The 27,374-nt window shown below is 36.1% G+C and overlaps 1 long non-coding RNA gene across 1 annotated transcript in view; it reads right to left on the bottom strand.

Annotated features, from left to right (window-relative positions):
• The window catches only part of LOC113918192, a 62,301-nt gene extending 35,264 nt beyond the window's left edge, over positions 1–27,037 (bottom strand). The window contains exon 1 of the long non-coding RNA XR_003518464.2: positions 26,946–27,037. This is a non-coding gene — a long non-coding RNA (uncharacterized LOC113918192). The remainder of the gene's footprint in view (positions 1–26,945) is intronic.
• Between the last annotated feature and the right edge of the window lie 337 nt (positions 27,038–27,374).

The raw sequence follows: 27,374 nt of genomic DNA, 5'->3' as shown, positions 1-27,374 counted from the left end.
ACATTTCGAGCATTTCTCCTGTATTGGAAGAATTCCTCATTTGGGGAGAGCTGCATCCCCACAGAAGCAATGGAAAAAACATGCTTTCTCACCTCTCTCTCAGATCTTGGCTTTGCCCACATGAGATTTCACTTTGGAAGAAGCAACATGGAGAAACCGGGGCCATACATACAGAGTCCATTTTCTCCTCAGAGTAGAGGCTCCTGGTTCTCAAGGACAAGAGGGTAGAAGTTCTAGAATCTCACACACAACAGCAAGCAGTGGCAAATGAAGCTTGGTGTCCATGCCAACTGGCAGTGGCTCTTCTCAGGAATCACTCTTTTGTATGCTTGGGTGGTATTCCTTGCTTTGTAGTCTCCAAGGCTAAGTGCTCTGGCCCTTCCTGTGAGGTCCCTAACTTTATTTGCCTTATGTTACTGCTGTGGGTTGAACTGTGTCTCTACAAAAGATATGCTGAAATTCTAATTCATGGTACTTGTGAATATGACCTTGTTTGGAAATAGGGAGTTTGCAGATGTAAAGTTAAAATAAAGTCATGGAGCATAATCCAATATGAATGGAGTCCTTATAAGAGAAAATAAAGGATACATGGAGGAGAATGCCATGTGAAGATGCAGAGACACATAGGAAAAATGCCATGTGACAATAGAGGTAGACATTAGAGGCAGCAGCGAGCCAAGAGATGCCAAGGATTGATGGCCACTGCCGGAAGCTGGGAAGAGGCTGGAAAAGACACTACCCAGAGTCTCAGAGGGAACATGACCCTACGGGCACCTTGAGTTTGGACTTCCAGTGTCCAGAACTGTTAGAGAATATGTTTATACTGTTTTAAGATACCCAGATTGGGGTATTTTGTTATGGTTGCCCTAGGAAACCAATACAGCTGGGTTCCACAGAAGGAGAGCCTAAGACAAGGATTTGGTGCAAGTGATTTTTTTTTAAGAAAGTGCTCCTGGAGAAGCCAGCAAGGAAGGAAAGAAGCATGACAGGGAAGGATTTAAAAGCCAAGTAAGTGTGAGATCTCAGACAAAGTCCTAGCTGAAGTCCAATCCTGCAAGAACTCCAGAGTTTAAATTACAACCAGAATTTGTCCCAACTGCAGGCAATGAGATGACTTGTATATTCCCTATGAGGGGAGGCAGTCAGTCACTGGCTGAGGGCCACCCTACCTGACCTAATCTCCCTGGCACTTCAGGCCTCCTATGCATGTTGGCAAAGCAGCAATCATAGTTTTGGAACAGGTGTGTGAAAAAAGTTGCAGGTGCCAACATTAAAAAAAAAAATTACTGGAGTATCTGCATATAAACACACAGAGTTAAAGGAATTTGAGGGTATTTGAGCAAAGCATGGGTTGTATCTACTATATCATTAATAAATTTCTTTTCTTTCTTCTTTTTTTCAAGACTTTATTTGAGAGAGAGTGAGAGAGAGAGTGTGAGCATGAGTTTGAGTAAGAGCAGAGGGAAGGGCAGAGGGAGAAATAGGCTCCCCGTTGAGTGCAGAGCCCAAAACAGGACTCAATCCAAGGACCCTGAGACATGACCTGAGCCGACACCAAGAGTCGCTCGCTCAACTGACTGAGCCACCCAGGCGCCCCAATAAATTTCTTTTCTGCTCAAGTTTCCCTGAGTGGAGTCTGTTGTTTGCAACTAAAAACAATCACTAATATGCCACCCAACAGAACAAAGATCATCTGTGCTTTTTAAATGTAAAATAATAGCTCAAAATCATTCATCTTTTAAAACAGACAGGTTCCTAAAATGTAAAAAAAAAAAAAAAGCCCAATTTTTATAAAGCAAATTATGTTTTAAATGCATTATGGGAAACTCAATAATGAAATAAAACCTTGTGAAATGTTGAGTAAAGTGAAGACTATTTCTATCAATATTCAAGTATCAATTCTGACATTACATACTCTTATAAACCTACTCTTATCAACAAATACGTCATAAGTACCTCTTGTTAGAGAAGACCATTCTTGGGACTATAAAAAATATAAGATTTGCTTCCTGTTTTTCAGGGGTTTATAAGCTAGTATCCATAGGCTCTTTGGCTGAGTCACTTAACATTTCTGAGCCTCAGTTTCCCTTTCTGTGATAATATTAATATGAACCACAATGGAAATCATCACATAACTTAAATAAATATCTTTTGTGAATGTAAACAATTATATAAATATAATGGTATTAAGAAACACATAAAATATGGTACATATAGTAAGTGCCATAGGAATTCCAAGTGAAAAAAAAAAAATACCCAGCTCACAAGACCTATGGAATTCTAATGGCAGGTGTATGCCTTTCAAAGATAAAGGTACACTGAACACTTGTCACTGGGTTCAGGAAACCCTTGAGCCATACATCTAACCCTTAAACATATATCTGCTGATTTTAATTCCAAATGCATCAAGTGAAATTGTACTTATAACTTACCTTCCCACAAAGCTTGCCTGCAAGGAGAAAATGCACCAAGGAAATAACAGGAATGTCTAAGGCCTTGACAATTAAATTTATCAAATAATTTGAGAAATTGGTATTCTGATGAGTAAGCTTGTGTGTTATGAACTTGGTTGATAGAAATTTGGCCTTAAGAGATGACTCAATTCTTAGTGAATAAAATCAAGTTTGTGAGATTTCAAAGTGATGACCAGGCCCTGAAATGTTTTCAATTCACTCAGATACCCTAGGTCATGGCTTGGCAAGTAACTGGCATCTTCTTTCTTGAAATTTTTATGCTATTTATTACATTTTAAATAAAATAAATGCCATGATTTTCTTTAGGCTCTTGAGAGTCGCTTTAATTAAATCTGTAGGAAGCCTACAGAACTCAAAAAGTAAAACAAACAAAAATAACAGTCTATAGAAAAATGCCCATCAATTCTGACAGCTAGTTTGAATGCAGATCAGAGTTTTATGGACTGCTGGTCTCTAAACCAGAAACTATACAAACCTCTGCATTTCTTTCTCTTTTGGATATAATCTCTTGTTAGTGGATGTTTGAAATGTGTCTATGGTAATTTGATGCTTGTTTGTTTTTCCATCTATTCTTAGTATAAAGGAATGGCAGGAATTTAAACACTTTTTTTTTTTAAGGATTTTATTTATTTAAGAGAGAGCGAGCTAGAGAGTGAAAACAAGCACAAGTGAGGGGGCAGAGGGAGAGGGAGAAGCAGGCTCCCCCCTGATCAGGAAACCTGACATGGGGCTCAATCCAATCCCAAGATCCTGGGATCATGACCCAAGCTGAAGGCAGACGCTTAACAGACTGAGCCACCCAGGCACCCAAACACTTCTCTACTTTTACATCCAGGCAAGCATCATTGAAAACATTTCCATTCAAGTTAAGATAGTATGTGGATTATTCAGGCCTGGTCCCTCTAGCCTCTGAAAGAAGATTATGTACCTTCCTTTTTCCTTTTTTTTTTTTTTTTTTGTAATATCTGGATCACATTTCCTCTCTCTTTATCACTTCAATTCTCATTCTCTCTCTAAGTCTTCAATCTCTATGAACCCACAGACCTGTCTTTTCTTATCCATGCACACACAGGTTTCTGTTTGTTAGAAAGGAAAGATAAATAGAGCAAAGGTGGGAAGCAGAAAGTGGGAAGGGCAAGACAAAGGGAGGAAATAAAAGAACTGGATGTAGTTCACTTTTAGTCGAGCACGAACACATTCCTACATGAAAAAGAAAATTCTTCAACACCTGCTACATGCAAGACTTTGGGCTAGGTGTTGGAGAAGATAAATTAGATAGTAATTTTCTACCTAATAGAGCAGATATCATAGATTTGTGAACAACCTAACACAAAGTAAAAGACAGACAAGTTCCATAACAGAGGCATAGACAAATGCCCATGACGAGGGAGAAAGACGACGGCCACTTCACTGGGGGATGCTGAGAACAGAGTCTCGTGGAAAGACGGCACTACAGATTGGCCTCTCAGGATAAGATTTGCTTTTCCTTCCAATTTCTCCAATCAGTTTCACCCCACAATTTTTCAAGCAACTTCTCTAGATCCTCTTCCTCATCATTTCCTAGCTAATTTGCCTTCTACTCTTACTCCATCCCCAATCTGATCTTTCAAAGAATACTTGTGACACTTCTGCGTTCAAACCCCACATTTTGCAGAATTTTTTAAAAAAAGTATTTTAAAAACAAAACTAGCTCACTTCTTAACTAATATGACACTATCCCAGGTGTCTTCTCACCTTTGAACCAGGCCACATACTCTAATTGAAACTGTTTTGTGATTCCGCACACCACCCTCAGTGTCAGGAATTTACCCATCTGAGAAGTCTTTAAAGATCTACTGTAAGACATGATTCAAGACTTGTAATATTTTTATAACTTAAATGTGATGATGGAATCACCTTTAAAAATCTTGTTTTTTGATCTGTGCTTGGCTTCCACCAAGACTCGGCACATGGAAGCACCTTCAAAAAGCATATTCTGCACCAAACTACATTAATAAGAAAATGGATATATTACTAAAAATGTTGAAGGAAGACAATAGGATTTACATTGCTCTCTACCCTGGAGAACCAGTCCACCCACTGGGTACTATTGTTCTTCTAATAAAACATCCTTCATTGACTGCTTCAGGCCCCCTTTTCTATAGACAAAAATAGAAGATTAAATTATCTTTGTAGAACAGAATGAAAATTATGTAAAGAGTCAAGATGTGGTCCCATAACTTTAAGAGTATAAATTAGAAAGTGAAATATGATAGAATAGGTAGACAAGAGAAGTACTGGTATTCTCATCTTCTATCACTGGGGTGTTGAGAGTAGTCAATGATCATAAAATGGCAATTCAAATACATTATTTGAAGGTACAAAGTTCTTTAGAAGGCAAAAAAAAAAACACATCAAAAATTGGTATTAAGGGGGGAAATGGAAGTTAGCAGGGTAGTATAAGTGAGGTAGTGTAATTTTCTCATCTTTTATGTCTGATATTTTTTATTTAAATTTGGTAAGTTGTGATATAGTAATTAAGCATATCATTTAGCTTTGGGAGGCAATCACTCCAAAGAACTGCACAGGAAACCATTAAAAGTGATTTCCTCAGTAAGACTGAAAGTACCAAGGAGTGGGGTGGCCAACTGCTGCTTGCATTGTAAGCCCTGTGTCCCATTTGATTTTTTTTAACTATGTGCATGGATTCCTTTATTAAAATTTCACAAAGGAAAAATGTATTGGGGAAAATATTTTCAACATCAATTACTCGAATGAATAGTTTTGATATTTTTTGGTTGAAAGAGGCTTCTCTAAAATACAAATCATTTTATTCTTAATATAACTAAACATATACTTCCTTTCCTGCTAAATCTAGATGCTAGTAGAGGTAAGCAGATTCAGATATCAAGGTTTAATTAAGAAATAATGGGAGAACCATCTTCAGAGGGACACTGTTTTATTTAAGAAATATTTTTTTCAGTGTGAATTAGATCCATTTAAAAATATTTAGCTTCAACTGCCCAGTGCAAGGGCATCATTTGAGAATCCATGTCCTAAATATTCACAACTGGGTTTGTCTCGCCTAAAAATAGAGACCCTCTATTTCATCAAAATGCATGCCCCTGTGGGTGGTGGTTTGTGTTAGTCTCTCTCTGTGTTTCCTCTTTTCTTCCCTTGCTCTATGGGGCGTTCTAGGCTGTCAGGCAGTTTGTGCTCTCACTGCTTGTCTGTTTTGTTCCTTTTTTATTTCCTTTCCTTATTCAATTACTCTTTCTCTGTTTGCCATCCATGTAGCAGCCTCTGAGTATGTTTTAAATTGTTACATTTAGTGAACAATTTGTTATCCGGTGCTCTAAATTCAAAAAGAGATCAATGTACTATTTTTGTACTTGTTATTAAAATAATGAGGGAAAGAAGGAAGAAAGGAAGGAAGGGAGGAAGGAAGGAAGGAAGGAAGGAAGGAAGGAAGGAAGGAAGGAAGGAAGGAAGGAAGGAAGGAAAGATGGAAGGAAGGAAGGAAGGAAGAAATAGAGAGAAAGAGAGGACAAAGGGAAGAAGCTACAAATTCAGGTAGAAAGAAGAGAGACATCTTTACTTTCCCTGAAGTAGCCCTTATTTAATTTTTCCCTTTGTGCTTCAGAGGCCTTCATGGAAAAGAGCTACCACGACTCTAGTTGACATGGTCTAAATATTCTGTTTTTAATCCCAGGGTATGGAAAGAGTGTTTTTTTTTTTTTCCAGCTTTATGCAGGTATAATTGACAAACAGAACTGTAATGTATGGAAGGTGCATACTGTGATGATTTATATATGAACTGTGAACTGATTCCCTAGGGGATGGAGATGTTGACAAAGATATTGAACCAAATATTAAAAGGCAGGACATTCTAAGGGAGCTAAATCTTTTTTCAAAGCTGGGGTAACTTGAAAATTCAAGTTTGGTCAATGGAGAATGAATTTTTAAGCAAATCACTACCAACATCAGGCAGGCTGAACCTCTCTTTTGACAATTTTCTAATGATGTAGCTGCCCTTTGGAGAACATAGATCTTTAGACATACTCTCAAGTGCAAATAGCCTGAACACAGATCCAGAATCCTAGTATGGGCAGGGACTTTAGGAACAGCCTAATCCCGTATCACAGATGAAGGATCCGAAGTCCAGGGACATTCAAAGATTTGCCTGTGTTACAGCTCAGTATCACAAAGAGGCAAGCTATGGAAAGCCAACCCATTCAAAACTTATTGAACTGCACACTTAAAAATGGGTGTATTTTATTTGATGTAAATTACATCTTAATAAAGTTAATTAGAAGTCAGTGTTTTCCCTTTCTGTATCATGTCTTTGGCTTCATCAGTATGCTATTGAATATTGCTTCATTCAACATGTATGTGCCCCAGAGACTGTCCAAGCCCTAGGAGTAAATGATGAGCAAAACAGATAGGTTGCCTGTCTGCATGTAGCTTACAGGCTACTGGGAAAGAGACATTTATCAAAGAATCACACCAATGAAATGTAACTATGCTGACAAGTGCTAAAAGGGGAGTGCTATGTGTTCCAATAGCGGGTAGAAGGGATTTTTGATCTAGTCACAGAGGTCAGGGAGCCATCCTTAGGGGAGGAATCACTGAACTAAGCTCTGAAGACCTATTGAACCTGGGACAGAGGTGGGGCAAGAAAGTGGGGAAACACATGTTCCAGGCATGGGGAAGAACATACTCAAGACAGGCACTTTCAAAAGTTGAGAAGACACTTTCGAAAGTCAGAAGACTTGTGTTGGCGGAGACAGGCACTTTCAAAAGTCAGCAGACATGAGGAACCCAGAGAGTGAGGGAGAACATGATGAAAAAACCTTTAAGAATTCTGTTAAGAAAAAGCTACATTAAGCAAGGTTGTGTTCATATCATAGAATTGTAGAAATCAAATGACCCCAAATAAAATTATTTTTGTTTGGCATATTGACCAAAAGTAGTTAACCAATGAAGCTAATTCATTAAATGTTTCTATCAATGATGTCAAAAAACCACAACAAGCTGATTTGACATTTAAATAAATTCCTTTCAATTATTCTGTGGCACACAAGTACTCTGTTACAGGGTACATTCCTCACAGCAGCTGTTTGATTGCTTTAACATACTTATCTGTAAAACATTCTGTCTTTGACTAAAATAGTAAACTTTAATTGATTGTATTTTTTACTTGAACGAAATACCCATAAACACTAATAACTGGAGTAGCTGCACTTTATCATACAATTAGTCAAGTCAATGAAAGTTGAAAAAAATAAAACCAGTCATACTGGTCTATGGGTCACTTTTAGAACAAAATTTTAAAATGGTCACTTTTAAACCAGAGGAGCTAATTAAGCTGCCTGTTGGGAGGCATTGATTGTTGAGATTCAGAAGCCCAACTCTGGGACATCAGTTGGAGCTGGGAAATGTAAAACCTGGAGGTAGGACTGCCCAGCGGTTAAGAATCTGAGTTCTGGAAGTTTAAAGATCTGATTCTACATCTGGCTACACCACTTTCCAGTTCTGTGACCTTGGACAATACACTTAATTCCTTAATTTTCTAATCTGGTAGTTGAGGACAATGATAATTCCATTGCAGACTGCTTGAAAGATGAAGTGACGTGACATAATTATCCAATGTAAATATTGACACTCCTATCCTCACCATTATGATTAGGTGATATAAAGCAGCTCTTCAGAGTCAACAAAGTTAACAGTCTACAACATGGGACTCCTTGACATCCTCTCACAAATCAGTCAATTTCAACATCAGATGAAGTAGCAATCTATGTGGCTATGTTGCCAGAAGTCAAAATGAGACATCTGTGCAATTGTTGGTGATCAATAACTATCTGGGTCAGGTTCATAGAGGCAAAGAATCCCATCTTGGGTCGAGATGTGGACACTCCCTTACACAGCTTTCTGAACGCTGGCTAGCTCTCTAGACAGGTGGGAGTACGCCGGGTCTAATCTGTTATAAGGCTTGTTTTAACGAAGTTGAGTGGATATCATAGATCACTGTCTTCTATTTTTCCATGCTAGAATGCCTTTGGAACAAGATGCTTTATTTTCATGGTAATTTAATCATTAAATGTTATTAAATAGGGGTTATAAAAAAGGAATTATTCCTTAGGAGCTGGAAATTGAGGATTTTCTTTTGAGCTGCCCCTCATTCCCCTTTTCGTTGTGCCCTTGGGATTAGTTATTTAGCTATTCTATACTCTAACTTTTTTTATGCAAAATGAGAAAAATGCCACTTTTACAAGTAGGCTGTAAATTCCTAACTAATGCTTAAAGCATGCTTTTGCTCCTTTCATCTGAGAAAATTAAAGTAAATGAAAATATTTCATTATTAATAATCTAATTCTCTTTGAATCTTTGATTAATACCATTTTAATATAGGAGATTTTCAAAATTGGGTCATATTCTATATCAATTTTTGAGGGTGGAAGCTATATACAAATAGATAAATTTGAGTTAAAGCCTATTCTCCTAAGAAGATCTAAAACGCACATAATGCCTCATGAATTAAGCATAAAATAGCAGGTGCAGGTATCAACTTCCATCAAGAACTACTAGTATATTGTTACTTTAAGGATTTTATTTTCATTAGTGGTGAGAGAGTCACTTTTATATTTTTGAAATTTTCAAAAATGTACAGCATTACCCATCCTTTGATTCACTTCTCTTAAACATAAATTGTGGTTTTTGTCAAAGAGGCATTGTGTATCTACTGGATATGGTGCAATTAGGCACAGATTATCATTTTGGATTGGTGAAGATTTTTTTTTTTCCTAAATCACTAATTAGAGTGTACTGTGAAGTATTTCTCACCACCATACTCTTTATGATGCTCTGTTAAGGCTTTCAAAAATACGGTGATTTAACATGAATGGATATTTTCAGGGAATCTTAATGAACACTGACATTTCAGTTGGACCTCGTTTTGTTAGCGTCAATTTTCTTCACATCCTTCTATTAAATGTGTAAACCTACTAAAATATAAGGCACATTCCAAAGGGAGGGTCTGAAAGTGTTAAAAAGAAAGTGTCAAATACGTTATAAACTTCTGCCACTGAACTCTGCATTACCCTTCCCCTTTCATATTTTCCAGTTAACATGCACGCAGCTGCTCATGCCATGTAATCAACTGATTGTTACACAAGCATTTTCTAAAGCTATGACAATCTCAGATTTATGAGGTCAAGAAGTGCAGACTTAATCCATTCAATAGCTGCAATTTATCGTCTGATTATAATTGTATACACAAACACAGTAATGATTTAGATGACATAGTGTAAAGATGAAATCCGTTTATTTTAAAAGGGTTTCTAACCTTTAAAATATGTTGCCATGAACACCTTTCAATGTCCGCTTTTAACAACACAATTATTATTGTTTTATTGATCAGGGTTTTATTACAGATTTGACACTTATATTTCATGCTAATCGAAAAAGGTGTAATTTTTCTGCACAATTTTAACAAGAATATGACTGTAATTAATTATATCACTATTATGTTTTCAGTGTCTAGAAAGAAGTGCTTAATTTATCACGCATGTCTTCTACAGCATATGGAAACCTCTTTTAAAAAGACAGGGTGCGTGCTCCTTCCAGAGATGATAGGATATGACATGGGCACGGTATTTATAGATTTCTGCTGCCATGCTGACCTGGTTTTACAGTGACAGCTCTTCTGGAATGGGATTGTACATTAGCAACTTAGATCGCCAGGGTGGCACCCAATACGGCCATTGTTTGGTCTAGTAACACTAATTAGTGGTCATTCCTTAATGCCTTCGTAGATCAAGAAAACAACCTGCAGACAAGGCCAAAGTGGTGTGTTGAGTAACACCGCAATATATGTTTCAGATATTTCTTCCACTTTGCCACTTTTAACAAATGACTAAATGTCCCATGCCAACATACTTAGCTATGTATGGCGGTTTTGTTCATTTAATACTTACTATGATACAACATCACTGGTTGTCAGCTTAGTACATACCCTAAAATATGCACACACGTGTGCACACCACACTTATGTATATATGTAACATCTATATTGATCTTTAGTTTTTTGTTAATGATCTTCTACTTTTCTAAAATATCATGGCTCTGTTGTCCAAGAGAATTAGAATCTCTGCATATAGCAGTATAATTTATGTGTCAAACAAGATTTTTAAAATAATTTGCATCATATGCTAATAAAGCCAAGCTTTTTCTTGTTCAATTTTTATACATCGTTCGATAACCACCTTATTAAATCACATAAATTTACATTTCACTTTCCATCTTACCTGCATATATGAACTACATTTCATTACATACTGCTGTCCTATAGTCATACCATTAGAGTTTCTATTATATTAACCCATAAATTCTAATTAATACATATAATTTGACACATTTAATATTCAGATACATGGTTTTGTGTTTCTTAAAACTCCTTACGTATCATAAGGTTTGATCTATCTCTATATCTCTTTCCTAAATTTTCATTGTGATGCTGATTATTTTAGCCTATTAGAAATAATTTGATTTAAGAATCTAAATGGGAAGGCATTAAATATTTAAAAGAATTTATAAATATGAAATTCTATACTGAACATTATGTAGAATGGTTGAAAAGTACATAATATATTATAAGATGGCAAATGAAGTAAAATCAATAGTTGAATTGGTAGCGTGTTCTACTGTAATTAAACAGCCATGCTCACTTGCTTTCCTGCCATACTGTTTTAAATAGCACAATCCCAATAGAAAAACACAGGCTAAGAGTTTTTCTTCCGCCTTTGAAAGAAGTCAATCAATATTATTATGATCAATACATTTTATCTTTACTAGAATGGTGAGAGAAAAACATCACAAATAAAAATGAGCATTTGCTACTAATTCAAATTTTAGAAGACATATTATACGTGTTCTTGCCACATGTTATCTTAACAACACTCTTATTCAAAAATTTTTGTTTCCTCATCACCAAAACTATAGTTATAGTATTAGGTCTGGGTTTACTTGAAACTTTGGATGTTAAAAAAAAAAACAAAAGCAACAAACAACAAAAACAAAAAGGCCCTTTGCTTTCTACTTTATCATTTTGCTTCTAGTTTTAAGTCTGCTGTGTTGTCAGTGAACCTTGTAATCATTAGAAATATACAGCTGAAACAGTAGAAGGATTTGTAAAATGTTCATTAATGGTCTCATACATTCAACAGTATTTATTGAGTACCCACAATATTCTTCACACTATCCTAAGGCCTGGTAAGTCATCAGTGAACAAAACAAATAAAACAATAAAGATCCCTGCCCTTACAGAGTTTATGTTTTAGAATGGGAAAGATATGCAATTAACATATGGTAAAAAGTAAACTACACAGCAGGTTAGAAAGTGAAATTGGTATGGAAAAAGAAAAAGGAAAGAGGACCAAGGAAGTGAACGGCCAGGGGAGGGTGAGGTTCACACTATAAATAATGTAGTCTGGGTAAGAATTATTAAGAAGGGGTCGGGTCACCTGAGGGAAGATTCCAAGGAAGTGAGGGAAGGAGCCATCTGATATCTGTGGTGATAATGTTCCAAGCAGAAGAAACAGCCAGGGCACAAAACAATGTGGAAGTACTTGTGGAATGTAGGATGGTTGTCGAGTGCTAAGGCTGGAACAGAAGTGAGAGTTGGTGGTGGAAGACAGAGGGTAAGAGCTGTGGGGGCAGATCTGAGAGGTAAAGAGGAAGAAAGCAACAAGGGGTTCGTCACTGGTGTTCTACTCTGAGTAAGATGGTGGACAGAGCAGGGAGTAAGATGGTGGCTGTTGAGCAGGGAGGAGCCTGTGCTACTCTAACATTCTGAGAAGTCATGTAAAAAGGGTGTTGTCATGAGAGCAAGCTGTCAGGAGATATGCATGGAGAAGGGAGATGATGGCAGGAATCTGGTGGAGAGAGGAGGGAAGGTCAAACCAGGCTCTAAGCAGTAGCACTGTGATGGAACACAACTTGGGCTTAATTTAACATCATTCTTCACTGTTGACACATACCTAAATGCTTAAGTACAACTATCTGGAAATCAGAAACTATTTAGGTAATGCTTCTGTTTTCAGATGAAGATCAAATTCTAGAGAAAGGACTTTCTTAAAAAAGCATAATTTATACAAAATTCTTATAGTTTCCTTTTTCTGTCCCTCCTAGCCAAAATAATTGCTTCCATATTATTCTTGTTTCATTATTTGCAAAAGACTCTACCATAAAATATAGTATTATTTATTGAAGATTTTCTTATTATCTCTGAATTTCCATGTTCTTTGGGGGAACTGAGATGATTTAAACAGATCTATGGGCTATCAATTGCCTTCATAACCATTCATTTATTCCTTCATCAAATATTTTGAGTACATACTATGATCCAAGCACTGTTCTTGGGAGTTAGGTTTTAACACACTTGGATTTTGAACGTCAACACTTATTTTTCTTTAACATGTACCTTCATCCTGGTTCACCTAAGTTGATTTCTTAAATCCTTTATTTGTAGCATGCACTCTCCCCATTTCACACAATGTGTTTCTTGAGGATTCACACCTTGAAACAAGTTGTAACAGAAAATAGAGAGTTTCTACCCTGAGACCCTAGTACAAGAAAGACACACATGTCTCACCATCATATAAAGCAGAAGGGATAAAGGCCAAGAAAGAGCCTTGAGTATAGTCCTATGGCAGCAAAGAGGTTTTGAAGAATGAGTAGGACTTTGGATGAAGGGAGGAATTGGAGGGAGGGAGACGGAGAGAACATTCTCCTTCCTACTCCCACAAGATGGGAATGGTGATAGATACCTGCTGTAACACATACACCTTGTCTTCTTTTCTACCTTGTGATAATTTCTGCTATGTTAGGTTTGGAGTATGTTTGTGGTATGGCTTCTTCATGGCTGAAACTAAATACATGAGTTCTGCTGTATTGAAACACAGAAGTTCTTAAAAATCATCACATTATGCAAATTCATGCAATAAAGACCACAAAGCTTATGTGGAAAATAGTGTTAGGAGTGCAACACTCAAAAACAGTGATGCATAAAAATAAAAACAAAAAAGGAACACAATAAAAGCAATGGCATAATGGTGCACAGTTAAGAAATACAGCAATATGACAATAAACAGGACACTTCACAATGAAAGCAACAACTACATTTTGCTCATGGAAGTGAAATTGGTGTTAGAAGGGGTGCAGCTTATCAGTTATTATAAATGGTGGAAACAGTGTTATCTGGAACTGACTGGAATGCTGTAACACCACATGTGAATGGGTGTGGTGTGTAACACATGTGGTGAACCGAAGCAGAGGTTGAAGGTATGCCTGTGTGTGCATTTTGTATATATCTATGTGATCTTGTTTAGCTGGGTGCACTTCCTGCATTTACCTAATGTGTCTTGCTGACAAAATCACACCCATGCAAATGCAAAATTCACATTTTGCTGAATTGTCCCCCTGTATATTATTCATGTTTTAACAAATCACATTTTCAAAACAAATATTATAGCAGAACTGCTGTAGTTTGCATTGGTCTTGAACTTAAAATTTAAACAAGCCTTACCCAGACAACTGGATTTTAAAAGGCTTGAATAAACCCCCTTAGGACTGGTGCAGTCTCACTAATAGGCTTATATGAAGGATGGTACCTTCGGTTGATGAGAAAATACTGCCCCTACCTCCAATGGTGCTGCCTAGTGAGCAGAGGTAAGGCTGGATTTCAGGTCTAGGTGCTTCTCAGCCAGACTGATAATATGCTAAACTAAGATGAATTCTGAGAAGTTAACAAGCTAAAAGTTCACTGATTGCCTTGCCAGAGGTTCTAGGGTTTAATGTTGATATTCTGTTTCTCTTCAATTGCTATAGGTGTGTGTTAAAATGGCTTATAAATGAGTTCATTCTGTCTATTGTTTAACAGCTCCAAAACACTATTGTTAAAAAGTCCGAACCTATTTACTACCATTTCATCATCTAATGATGATAAAGAATCCCATTAAAAAGCCAGAAATAAGAAGAAAGAAAGAAAGAAAGAGAGAGAGAAGAAAGAAAGAAAGAAAGAAAGAAAGAAAGAAGAAAGAAAGAAAGAAGAAAGAAAGAAAGAAAGAAAGAAAGAAAGAAAGAAAGAAAGAAAGAAGGAAGGAAGGAAGAGAGAGAGAGAAAGAAAGAAAGAAGAAAGAAAGAAAGAAGAAAGAAAGAAAGAAAGAAAGAAAGAAAGAAAGAAAGAAAGAAAGAAAGAAAGAAAGAAAGAAAGAAAGAAAGAAAAAGAAGCCCAGAAAGGACATAAAAAGCCAAAACCATAAAAGAAAAAAAAAAAGAGAGAGAGAGAGAGAGAGAGAGAGACCAATAGGACTTGATAAAAAATAAAATTTCTGCTCATGAAAAGATAGCTTAATTGAAAATGTATTAATGCACAAACTATCACATCAATAGGCTAAAGGAGAAAAATCATATCAGCAGATGCAAAAAAACAGTTGACAAAATCCAATACTCGCTTATGATAAAAACTTTCAGTAAACTAAGAAGAGGGGGCAACTGCCTCAACTTGATAAAGTAACACCTATGCAAAATACCTACAGTTCACATTATACTTCCTCATGAAAAATGACATACTTTTCTGTAAAATGAGGAACAATGATATCTCCTCTCCCCACTCCTATTCAACATCATACTAGAAATTCCAACCAATGCAGTAATGAGATTAAAAGTATACATACTTGGAAGGAAAAAATAAAACTGTCTGTTCACAGATGCTAGAAGTGTCTATGTAGAAAATCTCAAGCCCCCACCCCCAAAATTTCTGGAAATAATATGCTATTATAGCAAAGTTGCAGGATATAATGCTAATGTTCAAAAATCAATTGCTTTCTTATATGAACAGCTATGAACAGTTGGAATTTGAAATAAAAAATGTAATACCATTTATATTAGCACTGAAAAAGGAAATACTTAGGTATAAATCTGACAAAATATGTGTAAGACCTACATGAGAAAAACTGCAAAGCTTCGATGAAAGATACCAAAGAGCTAAGTAAATGGAGAATATTCTATGTCACAGATAAGAAGACTCAATATTGTTAAGATACCTGTCCTTCCCTACTTGACCTATAGATTCAGGGCAATCTCAATCAAAATCCCAGGAAATTATTTTGTGGATATCTACAAAATGATTCTAAGGTTTATAGAGGAAAGGAAAAGACCCAGAATAGCCAACACAATATTGAAAGAGAAAAAACAAACTTGGAAGACTGATACTACCTGACTTCAAGACTCACTGTCAAGCTATAGGAGTCAAGACAGTGTGGTATTGGTTAAATAGATGAACAGGTCAATAGAACAGAATAGAGAATATAGGACTAGACCCACACAAACCTAGTGAACTGATATTTGACAAATGAGCCAAAGCAATTCAATGGAAAAACGATAGTCTTTTCAACAAATGGTGCTGGAGAAATTGGATATCCGCTTGCAGATAAAAGAAAAGAAAAGAAAAGAAAAGACGTAGATACAGACCTTACACCTTTCACAATTAACCCTAAATGGATCACAGACTCAATGCAAAACTATAAAATTCCCAGAAGATCACACAGAAGATCTAGGGGAACTTGGAGTTGGTAATAACTTTTTAGATACAAAACCAAAAGCATGATCCATGAAAGCTAAAATTAGTAGGTTGGACGTCATTAAAATTAAAAACTTATCTGCCAAAAGACACAGTTAAGAGAATGAAAAAACAAGGCATGGAAATGGAGTGAATCTTTGCATAACACATATCTAATAAAGGACTAGTATCCAAAATAATCAAGGGGCGCCTGGGTGGCTCAGTTGGTTAAGCGACTGCCTTCGGCTCAGGTCATGATCCCGGGGTCCTGGGATCGAGCCCCGCATCAGGCTCCCTGCTCCGCGGGCAGCCTGCTTCTCCCTCTCCCGATCCCCCTGCTTGTGTTCCTGCTCTCACTGTCTCTCTCTCCGTCAAATAAATGAATAAAATCTTTAAAAAAAAATAATCAAAGAACTCTTAAAACTCAACAATAAGAACAATTGTATTAAAAAATGGACAAATGATCTGAACAGACACCTCATCAAAGATGCAAATACAGATGGCCAATAAACATACAAAAAGATGCTCTACATCTTATGTCATCAGGGAATTGCAAACTAAAATAACAAGATACCATTACATACTTGTTAAAATGGCGGAAATGCAAAACACTGAAAACACCAAATGCTGGCAAGGATGGAGAGCAAGAGGAACTCTTGTGGCTGGAGGGAATGCAAAATAAAACAATTGCTTTGGAAGACACATCTACAGGCATATGTATATTTTTTCCACGGTACATATATTTGACAAAGGAATTGTATGTAGGTATATAAAGAACTCCTAAAGAGCAATAATAAAAGAATAACATAAAAAATCATGAGCATAAAACTTTTAACACATACCTCATAAAAGGAAATATATTAGGGTCAATTGTCATTTGAGAAAAAAATCCACAATGAGTTAACACTTCTAACCCACTTGAGAGATTGAAAAAGACTCACAAAACCAATTGTCAAGATTATGGAGAAACGGAAACCCTCAAATACTGCTGATAGGAATGTAAAATGATACAACTTCACTGACAAACTCTCCATTTCTTATAAACATTCTTGCCTCATGACCACCATGACCAAGTAATTCTACCCTTTGGCATTCATGCAAAAGATAGCAATATATGTGTTCCCACAAAGATTTCTATCTCAATCTTTCTAGCAGCATTATTCATAATAGTGAAAAGTGGAATACATTGTGGTATATCTATACAATGTCTAACCATGCAGGGATATGGGATGAATGAACTACTTATACATGCAGAAATATGCAAAAGTATCAAAAACATTCTGTTAAGCAAAAGATGCCAGAACCTAAAGAACACATATTATGTGATCCAGATCCATTTATATGAAATCCAAATACAAGTAAAACTAACCCATTGTGATAAAAATTAGATAATCATTGCAAGGAAAATTGCCTGGAAAAGAGCATGAAGGAAATTTCTAGGAAACTTCTTTATCTCATTTGGGGTGATTATTATATGGATGTATACAAATGCCAGAACTCATTGAACTGAACATTCAAGACCTATGTATTTTATAGTATGTTAATGATAGCTAAATAAAAATGCCCAGATGCCAGCACAATAAAATATATTCACATGAATTAAAATGTTTCCTACTATAGAATTTGGGCAGACCCTCTTCCCAAACTAATCATTTTGGAGACAGATTGAAATATTTTATTATATTCCTATTACTCTCAAGGATTCTTATCCTCAGAGAATTTCATTCTATATTAAAACAAGCAAAACTGAATATCCCAAGAGAATCTTGTAATGCTCCAAAGTATAAGAGACAAGCGTACGTTGTACCTGATAGGTATCTTACGGATTTTATTTTACCCCAAACTAAAACTGATGAACTTTTGTAGTCAGTAATGCCATATTTCTGATCAATTCCATTACCTTAACATTTGAAATTTAAAACTCACAAGAATTAACAGTTCAGTGACAATTTTATTTCACTGGAAAGGGACACTTCAAAAATTTAAAACATTTTGAGCTTTTCTGAGGACTTCATATAATTTTGTACTTTTTTTGTTCTTCTCATTTGAGCTTTTTTGAGGGAGTTTCTATTCTTTTCAACAAAGAACTCGATAGACTGTCCAAGCTATTCTCTAAGAAACCAGGAGCTTAAAGAAAAATTCAGTAGCCATCCATCCATATCCAAACACTGAACAGCTGAAATATATTCTCAAGTGCAAAAAAAATTGAACGGGAGCCCAAGTAACGAATTAAATGAGGTACCCTCTTTGTTGAGAATCCTGGTGGAATTGTCTCAAAACCAAAATGTAAAGATAAAATAAGAATGAGTAGAAATTTTAACTATACTGTGATAGGCACAAATGCAAAACCCTATTTAATAGTTGATGTCAACCAAATTCCTGATGATGATGAGACGAAGATTTTTAAAACCTAACCTTGTCTGAGTTTGTGCCTAGTGGATAGCCATTGGTGCTGCTATGAACAATAAAAATAATGGCTTTTATTCTCCTGAATTCAAAATTAGAAAATTACACTTTAAGACTTGTGTTTCTCCTTTGATTGTGTCAATTCAAGGACTCTAGTTATGGTCTTCTGCATACTCCGCCCGGCTACTTCCATTCAGGTCTCAAACTCAATGTCCTTTTTTTCTAAGAAACCTTTTCCAACCCACCCCCCTTCTTCTGCACTTTTTCTTCTATGTTGATATCAGGTCACAATGCTCTCTTAACAACTTGTATTTTTCAATTCAACTTACTGCGATTTTAGTTACAGAACTAGCATTGGGAGAATTTATTTATTGTATCTCCATTATTTACTCTTTCGAAAGGTCAGTAAGAGCAGGGAGCACACTTACCTTGTTCATCACTGTAGCATCAATCTGTGGCATTGTCTGATTACTCAATGAATACTTGTTGAATGAATTAATGAATCATCATCCTAAGATAAAAGGGGGACTTATATAAAGCCTTCACAAAATTCTACACTAGTGACCTATCACATTTTAAAACTACAATATCACCACTGGCAAAAATCCATTAAATTTCAAGTTTGTTTTTTTTTGCACATAAATATCCAATGGTTCCAGTGCCATTTATCAAAAGCTCTTCATGGCATTGCTTTGTACATTTGTCAAATCCAGTGGTCTACCTACATGTGGGTTGATTTCTATCCTTCATTCTTTTCCATTGATTTATTTATCTGCCTTGAAGCCACTTTGATACTATTTTGATTACTGATTCTTGAAATCAGATCATTTTATTCCCCCAGTTTTCCTTCTTCAAAATCTTTTGGCTATTCTACATCCTTTGCATTTCTATATGAAGTTTATAATCAGCTGTCAATTTCTTTCTTTCTTTTCCTTCCTTCCTTCCTTCCTTTCTTCCTTTCTTCCTCCTTCTCTCCCTCCCTCCCCCCCTTTTCTTTGACAGAGAGAGACACAGTGAGAGAGGGAACACAAATAGGGGGAGTGGGAGAGGGAGAAGCAGGCTTCCCACGGAGCTCTTTCTTTCACAGAGAGAGACACAGCGAGAGAGGGAACACAAGTAGGGGGAGTGGGAGAGGGAGAAGCAGGCTTCCCATGGAGCAGGGAGCCCAATGAGGGGCTCAATCCCAGGACCCTGATATCATGACCTGAGCCAAAGGCCGATGCTTAACCGACTGAGCCACCCAGGCGCCCCTCCGCTGTCAATTTCTACACAAGCCTGCTGACATTTCGAATGGACTGCATGCATTCTATAGATCAATCTGGGGAGAACTGATCTTGACAATATTGAAGCTTCTGACTTATGAACAAAGTATTTATCTCTATTCTTTAAAGTTTTTGTTAATTTCTCTCAGCAATATTTGATAGCTTTCAAGGTGATGATTTCTCACATATTTGCTCAGATTTATCCCCAGTATTTCATATATTTTCATACTATTGTAAATGATATGATATTTTTAAAATTTTATTTTCTGATTGTTCATTGCCAGCATTTAGAAATACAATTTTTTAAAATACTGATATTATATCTCTCAACCTTGCAAATAAAAAGTGGAAGTCTATGTTGATTGAAAAAGATGTCCTTGAAATTAACACTGAAATAAAGACAACCCACAAACACTTCCTAAGCCAGAACTTTATAATTTGTATGAATAATAGAGATCGTTAGGGTATTTTTTTATTTTATTATGTTATGCTAATCACCATACATTACACCATTAGTTTTTGATGTAGTGTTCCATGATTCATTGTTTGCATATAATACCCAGTGCTCCATTCAGTACGTTAGGGCATTTTTATGAGAGTTAATTTCTGGATGTTACTACACTTGTATCACCAAAACATTTTGTTCAGCATTTTTGCCTAAGTGAGAAAATATGGACTAAGTACCATTGTAAACCTCAAAACTTTACAAATACCAAGTAGTAGACACAACTAATGAATAGCATTTGTTTTTTGTTTGTTTGTTTTGAAAGATTTTATTTATTTATTTGTGAGAGAGAGAGAGAGAGAGCATACAAGCAGGGGGAGTGGCAGGCAGAGGGAGAAGCAGGCTCCCCGCTGAGCAGGGACCCTGATGTGGAACTGGATCCCTGGACCCTGGGATCATGACCTGAGCAGAAGACAGACGCTTAACTGCCTGAGTCAACCAGGCGTCCCAACAAATACCATTTGAACAAATGAATGCATGGAAGATCAAACCTGAGCATAAAAAATTCAACTTTCTGCTACCACAGATTTAAAAATGTGCTATTCCATCTTAGAAATTCATGTTAGAAGGCTTTTCCTGTCTTTAGTCTGATCACATTATACAATTAACAACCTGAGTCACATGTTTCATTTTTGTCTTAAATCTCGTACGGACTGAGTGGTCTTTGGAGTAAATTTCTGAAGAAGTTTAACTTCCACAAATTATTAAGATCTTTATCATACATACACTTTTAAGCAAAAGTAAAAATTTTATTTCACAATTACTTTGGACAATCTGACTATAACCTATATGGCAAATTTTGAATGGTGATCTGGTGGTCAGATGAGTTGCTCAACTGATCATGTGTGTTCTTCTGGATGATCCAGCTAGTTAAGTAGGTTCAACTTTCTATTTTCACATTTATGCTTTCTGCTATTAAGTTCTCAAAGATGCTAAGAATCCAAGGCAATAGATTTGTGCTGTTCAGGGCATATAAATAATTCTACTATCCCGTGAGACCTTCAGTCTGTGAATGGCTAAAAGCTCTGTCTACCGACATGGAAGTTATTCTGATGGTTTTAAAATATATATATAATATATATATTTATTATATATATTATATTTTATATATATATAATATATATATATATTAGGGGAAAAGAAATGTAGACCACACCCTTTGCCACACTTAAGGAGAAGCAGCAGGAGAGAGGGGAAGAGGGGGAGGGAAACAAAAAGCAAAATCCCGGCCTTTTCACTTAAGTGTCAAAAGTTGAGCAGTCTCAGAATCCTCAACCCAAGCATCCTAGTATATTTTGAAATATTTCACAGGGGAGAACTCCTCAAGGTGGGACACTTTCTCAAAATCATTTCGTGTCCTCTTCAAATCTCTGCTTCAGGAATCACAGCAGTTGTTTGCAATACACTATTGTTTCCCATCAAAGATCTGCTCTGTTGAATTTAAGGAATTTGGGGACAGGCACCTCTTCCAAGCTGTCACATTTGGTTTCCTCACGGTCAGGCAAATGGTCAGGATCAAAGGACTCGGCCTTGAGAAAGAGCCTGTTAGATGACATGGGACAACAGGCTTGCCAAGTTGCTTACTATTTGTCACCATGGTTCCATGTTCAACAGAACGACCTGATGCTACTGAATTAGTGACTTATGAAGTTTGAGCAAGTAGTTATCAAATGAAAATATCCCAGATGCAATATTTCAAAACCTTTCTTTCAGATCAGTATTGCTTCTGTGTTTTTTTTTTTAGATTTTATTTATTTATTTGACAGAGAGATACACAGCAAGAGAAGGAACACAAGCAGGGGGAGTGGGAAAGGGAGAAGCAGGCTTCCCGCTGAGCAGGGAGCCCAATGTGGGGCTCGATCCCAGGACCCTGGGACCATGACCTGAGCTGAAGGCAGACGCCTGATGAACTGAGCCACCCAGGTGCCCCAGTATCGATTCTGTTTTTAACAGCAACTATATATTTAGACCAACACAGGTTCCTGAGAATATTACTGAGTTTAAAGAGCCCTGGCTGCAGATGGCACAGAAATAATTTCAAAAATATTTCTGTTGGACCTGACCCCAACAGAATGATTTAGAAATATTTCCTTTCAAATAATGTATAACTACATTTTAGAGGTTACTCATACTGAGTCCTCACATAGGCCTCAAGGAACAGGAACTATTTCTTATCAGTTCATACCAATTGTTCAATTAATGTTCTTAGGTATTTCCACCCATTAGCATAAAAAATAGACAACTTGAAATCCGTCACTAGCTTGCTCTTTTAAGGGAGTATATTAGCAAAATTTGAAGGCCTGCTAGGGAGGTTCTTGGTTCAATTTCTCTTATGCTCCTGAGGCTGGGTCTCCTAAAAGGGAAATGTTGGAGACCATTAAGTGTAACATTCTTGTTTGACAAATGAAGATGTTGAGAACTAAGAAAATTATGTGACCACATTCTCCATGCTTATTCCAAATAGGACAGTGATTTTAACGCTGATCTCTTGACACATGGTCTAGGGCATTAGTTAGTAACTACTAGTATAGTAATTGGCCTCCTGCAAAGTTCTTTGTTCTTCTACTTTTCTTCCTTCTCCTCCTTCTCCTTTATCTTCCTTGTTCCCTTAGTCCAGGGGTTCTCAACTGGGGCAGTATTGTCCCTCAGGGGGACAGAGGGCAATGTCTAGAGACATTTTTAGTTGTCACAACTGAGGAGGGGGTGTTACTTGCATCTGGCGAGTAGAGGCCAGGGATTCTACTAAACCTCCTTCAATGAGGAGGACAGCCCCCTCCCCTAACAAGGAATTGTCCAGATTGAATTGTCAATAGTGTGGAAATTGATAAAGCCTGTTCTAGTTACAGTCTGCAGTGATTAAAGGTGGGTATAACCTAGGATTTTTTTTTAAATAGAATCTTTTATATTCTTGATGACCTCTTATGCATAACTCTAATATGCAAATAAAAACAGTGTTCTCTTAGACATTTGGATATTTATTTTACGAGCTCAAATCCATAATTTTTATATATTATGAAGTCATGCAATGGAAGCCAGAGTTTCTGTGTGACATCCAATGTGAAAAAATTTGACACTTAACCCATTTTAGTCCATTTCTTTTTCATTGTCATTTGAAAAAATATGTAAAAATGTGTTTAAAAGTAAAACCCAAATCAAACATTTCTAAGATTCCTAAATTATCTCCACAGAGCACCAGAGTTCTGTGGACCACCTTTTGCTCTGATCTGTTTGTTATAAACCCCAAATAATATATTTTGGGTGTTAAGATAGGATTCTTCAAAAAGTAAAACACAAGACTTTTATACAAATATAAAAAGAACCTGTGTCAAAAAAGTGATGCATTAATGAGGAAATCAGTAAAACATCATAACTAGTTCAAAGGAAATTTCAAATAACACACACACAGTTAGAAATGTTGACGTGGCAGAACTAGGTACTATTCCATTGGGTAATAAAACGTAATATTGGGGGCCATCTTTTCTACAGAATAGAAATTTATCTCTATTGAATAAAATTCATTTACTTCATTATGAACTAAAATCATTGCAACTTAACCTCTATCCCAGTAGAGTTGTAATTTAGCTTAGACAATAACCCATCAAAGGTGCATACCTCCATAGAGTCTAGTAATCCCAGACCAGAAAGGTGAGCTCAACAGTGCCCAGCACCCCACTGAAAGATACCTACTAATCTCTCTTGCCCATTTCCCATTCAGTCCTAAAGTTTCTGTATTATGAAGAACCCTTATAAGAGTTAAGAATCATTTCCAGGTTTAACTTAATGATCTCACTCCTGCATCCTGCTCCACCTAACTCCCTAACATGCAGAGCACTGTTGCTAAGAAGCCCTACACAATTAGGTCAGCTGAGCCTATACTTTTTAGACCTCCCATTATAGGTAGAGAAGAAAATGTTAATTACTTAATGTAAAAATAAACCAGGAGAACACGTTTTTCTCACTGATTGCCTGACTGTTTTCTGGTACTTACAGCTGAGAGGGAAATTAAATTATCATCACTGATTGGAGGTTCAATGCTTGTTTTTATTTGGGGAGCAATCTGGAAACGGAGATGCTATTAGGTAGAAGGTAAAATGTGATCTCCATGTCGAGTGCTCGGCATGCCTACCTGGAAGGATGCAACAGTATTTCTAGAATTGAAATTCTTACAGGTAATAAAACCACGGTGGTCCTATTTCTCCATGGAAAGGCAAAGAAAGGGCCCATTTTGTCAAACATTTAATCTGATTAAAAGAGAAACCAATTTGTGCCAGAAAATTTGTAAAATAGAGAAAAGCAAAAGAACACCACAAAATACACCTGTAATTCCCAAACCCACAGATAAACATTGCTAATGCATTAGTATAAATTTCTTTACTTCTCTCTTTCTCTCTCATATAATTCGTCTTTCTCTCTTTCTCAGTCTATTGTTCTCCCTTTTTTTATATGCTGAGATTTATTTAAACAGTTCATTTTTAGTACATGTTGTATACATAATTTTTTAGCTTGCTTTTTATGTAATGATACATCTTTTCCAATCCCTAAAAACTTTTTGCATCTCCATTACAAGTGGGTGTGTGAATTCTGTTTTAAGTAAAACATGAATTTTATTAGTTTTATTAAAAATTACAAAAAAATTATAATTGCTTGCTTTGATGTCTAATCTTGGAATATATAAAAAATATTGGGATTTTAAAATTTTAATTATTGTTTATATAGATGCCAGCAGAAGGAAAAAATACATACTATATTAATGAAATTTTCAAAATGATTTTGTCTTAAACTTTCTTAACTAAATTTTAGCTTTATTATCACCTTTATTAGAGTTTTAATAGGTGGATCTAACAGAAGTAAAAGGAGAAAGTCTTTTGTTTGTTATGTAATTTACAGAAATTGTTATGTAAGTTGCACAGTACAATGTGGATGTTATTTCATTTTCTGAATTCAAATAAATTTGTACCCAAATAACTCAGATATGCTTTTGTGTTCTTGTAGTTCAAATTCCATCATCTGAAAGACTTTTTTTTTTGAAAGACTTGTTTTTTTAATCAGAGATTACTAAAAGGTTGTTTAGAATACAATATTGATTAACATCAGAAAAAGGTAAAATTCATAATGTGTGATAGTTAATGAAGATCAAAACTATTGTCAGATTCTAAAAACAGTATTTGGTGTTGATTATCTCTTTATTAGAGGTAAACCTGAAGTTGAGGGGGTTAGGAGTGAAACAAGTGGGGATTGAGGAACATAAACTAAGAATAACAAAGAATATTTTTCTCCCTTTATGCCACTGACCTCCTTCATAGTACGGGTTTTCCCTCATACACGCTTTATTAAATACACAAAGTGCCTTGGATTTTTCTCTACTTTCTTAGTTGAACACTATACCTTAATACTAGCACAATACTGAGAAATGAAGAGTTTTATAATTTTTAGCATACTAAGTACAAGGCTTATCTCTAGTTCACACTGACTCTCCTTTATGGTATTTGTAGGTTGCATTTTTTAAATGGACCAGGCATAAGTCAATTCCATCTACATTTTTACTGGTGTAAAATACTGGCATAATTTATTTTAATCAATGTAGCCCTCAGCCATTTCAAATATCTTAAGGGAAAGGAATGGAACTCTCTAGAGAACAAGAAAACTGAAAAGTGTGAATCACCTACATTTCTCATTTACCCATGCTAATTAAGACCAAGCATTTGAAAGTTACCATCTGAAGGAAAATTAAGCCAATTAACCCACTGATGAAGATAATTTTCAATATTCTATCAAGAGGCAAAAATCTTCACCAGCCCTTCTTATTCCTACTGTGGAGATAATTTTCAAACTGTCTCTGAGCGCTAAGAACTGAAACGAGTGTCATGCCAGTTCTGTGGGTTCTAATTGCAACTTTTATTTAAATTATGATTTTCTGCCCCACAGCTCAATTTCTGATTGGTTGGACCTGATTGCTTTCCTCCTTGATTAGATTTTATTTGTAGGCCCTTGGAAACTTGCATGGATGAACATTCTCTGAATTTAGAGGGAAATCCTCCTAAGATCTAGCTTTTCTATGTCAACTGGCGCATAAGAATCACTAGAGGTTCTTTAGGAGAGGGATTAATTTGGGAGCATTAATTACCAAATAATTATAGCCTATGTATAAGTGACTCATAAAGATGTATTTCCAGATCTAAAGCTGTTCTCAGTTAATACATTTCTCTTTAATTTCAGCCTATGCAGCATTTGGTCTTTGATTGTTTTTTCTGTGCCTAGAGTCAGCTAGTATGACTAGCTCAAAAAGACACATTACAGTAAAAATACCTTTACTAACTGAAAGCTGAGCAAGTTACATTGCCCATTTCTTTGTAAGACCTTTTTGCTTTGGGCAGGGAGATTGAAATGATTAAAAGATATATATATATATATATATATATATATATATATATATATATATATACCAGGAGCTTTTTAGACATAAATGAGAGTTGTGATTATTTATCCAAATACTTACTTTCAATATTTTAGACAGCAATCAACTGATTTGCACAGAATAAAATAAAAATTGTTATTTTACATATGGCCCTGGTTCATGTTTTTGTTGCCTGCAGGCTTTTGAGTTTATAGTCCATGCTGTAGGTTCTCCATCACTGGCACACACTTCCACCTTGTCTTGCCTATTTCCAGCACAAATAATTTTGGGAAAATGTTAGTACCTTTCTTCCACGAGGAAAACAGCCAACCATCTGTATTTAAGCTCCCATGATCTCCTCCTATATGTTATTTCTGGAACTGGACCATCTTCAACTCGCCAAACACCAACAAGAAAATAATCCCATGAGTCTCCTTGGAGATAGAGGTAAGACATTTTAGGATTATTATTTTTTTTAACACACACACAAAAATTTACAGCAAAAATCTAATTTATATGCATGTAATATTTTTCTAATACATTTTTAAAAGATTTTATTCATTTATGAGAAAGAGAGAGAGCATGAGCAGGGGGAGTGGCAGAGGGAGAAGTAGACTCCCCGCTGAGCATGGAGCCTGACAGAGGGCTCCATCCCAGGACCCTGATATGAGGACCTGAGCCGAAGTCAGACATTTAACCAACTGAGCTACCCAGGTGCCCTTATAATACATTT

The sequence above is a fragment of the Zalophus californianus genome, chromosome 1 (assembly GCF_009762305.2).
Source record: "Zalophus californianus isolate mZalCal1 chromosome 1, mZalCal1.pri.v2, whole genome shotgun sequence".
NCBI classification, from domain to species: Eukaryota; Metazoa; Chordata; class Mammalia; order Carnivora; family Otariidae; genus Zalophus; species Zalophus californianus.
This window is presented reverse-complemented; position numbering and strand designations above follow the sequence as displayed.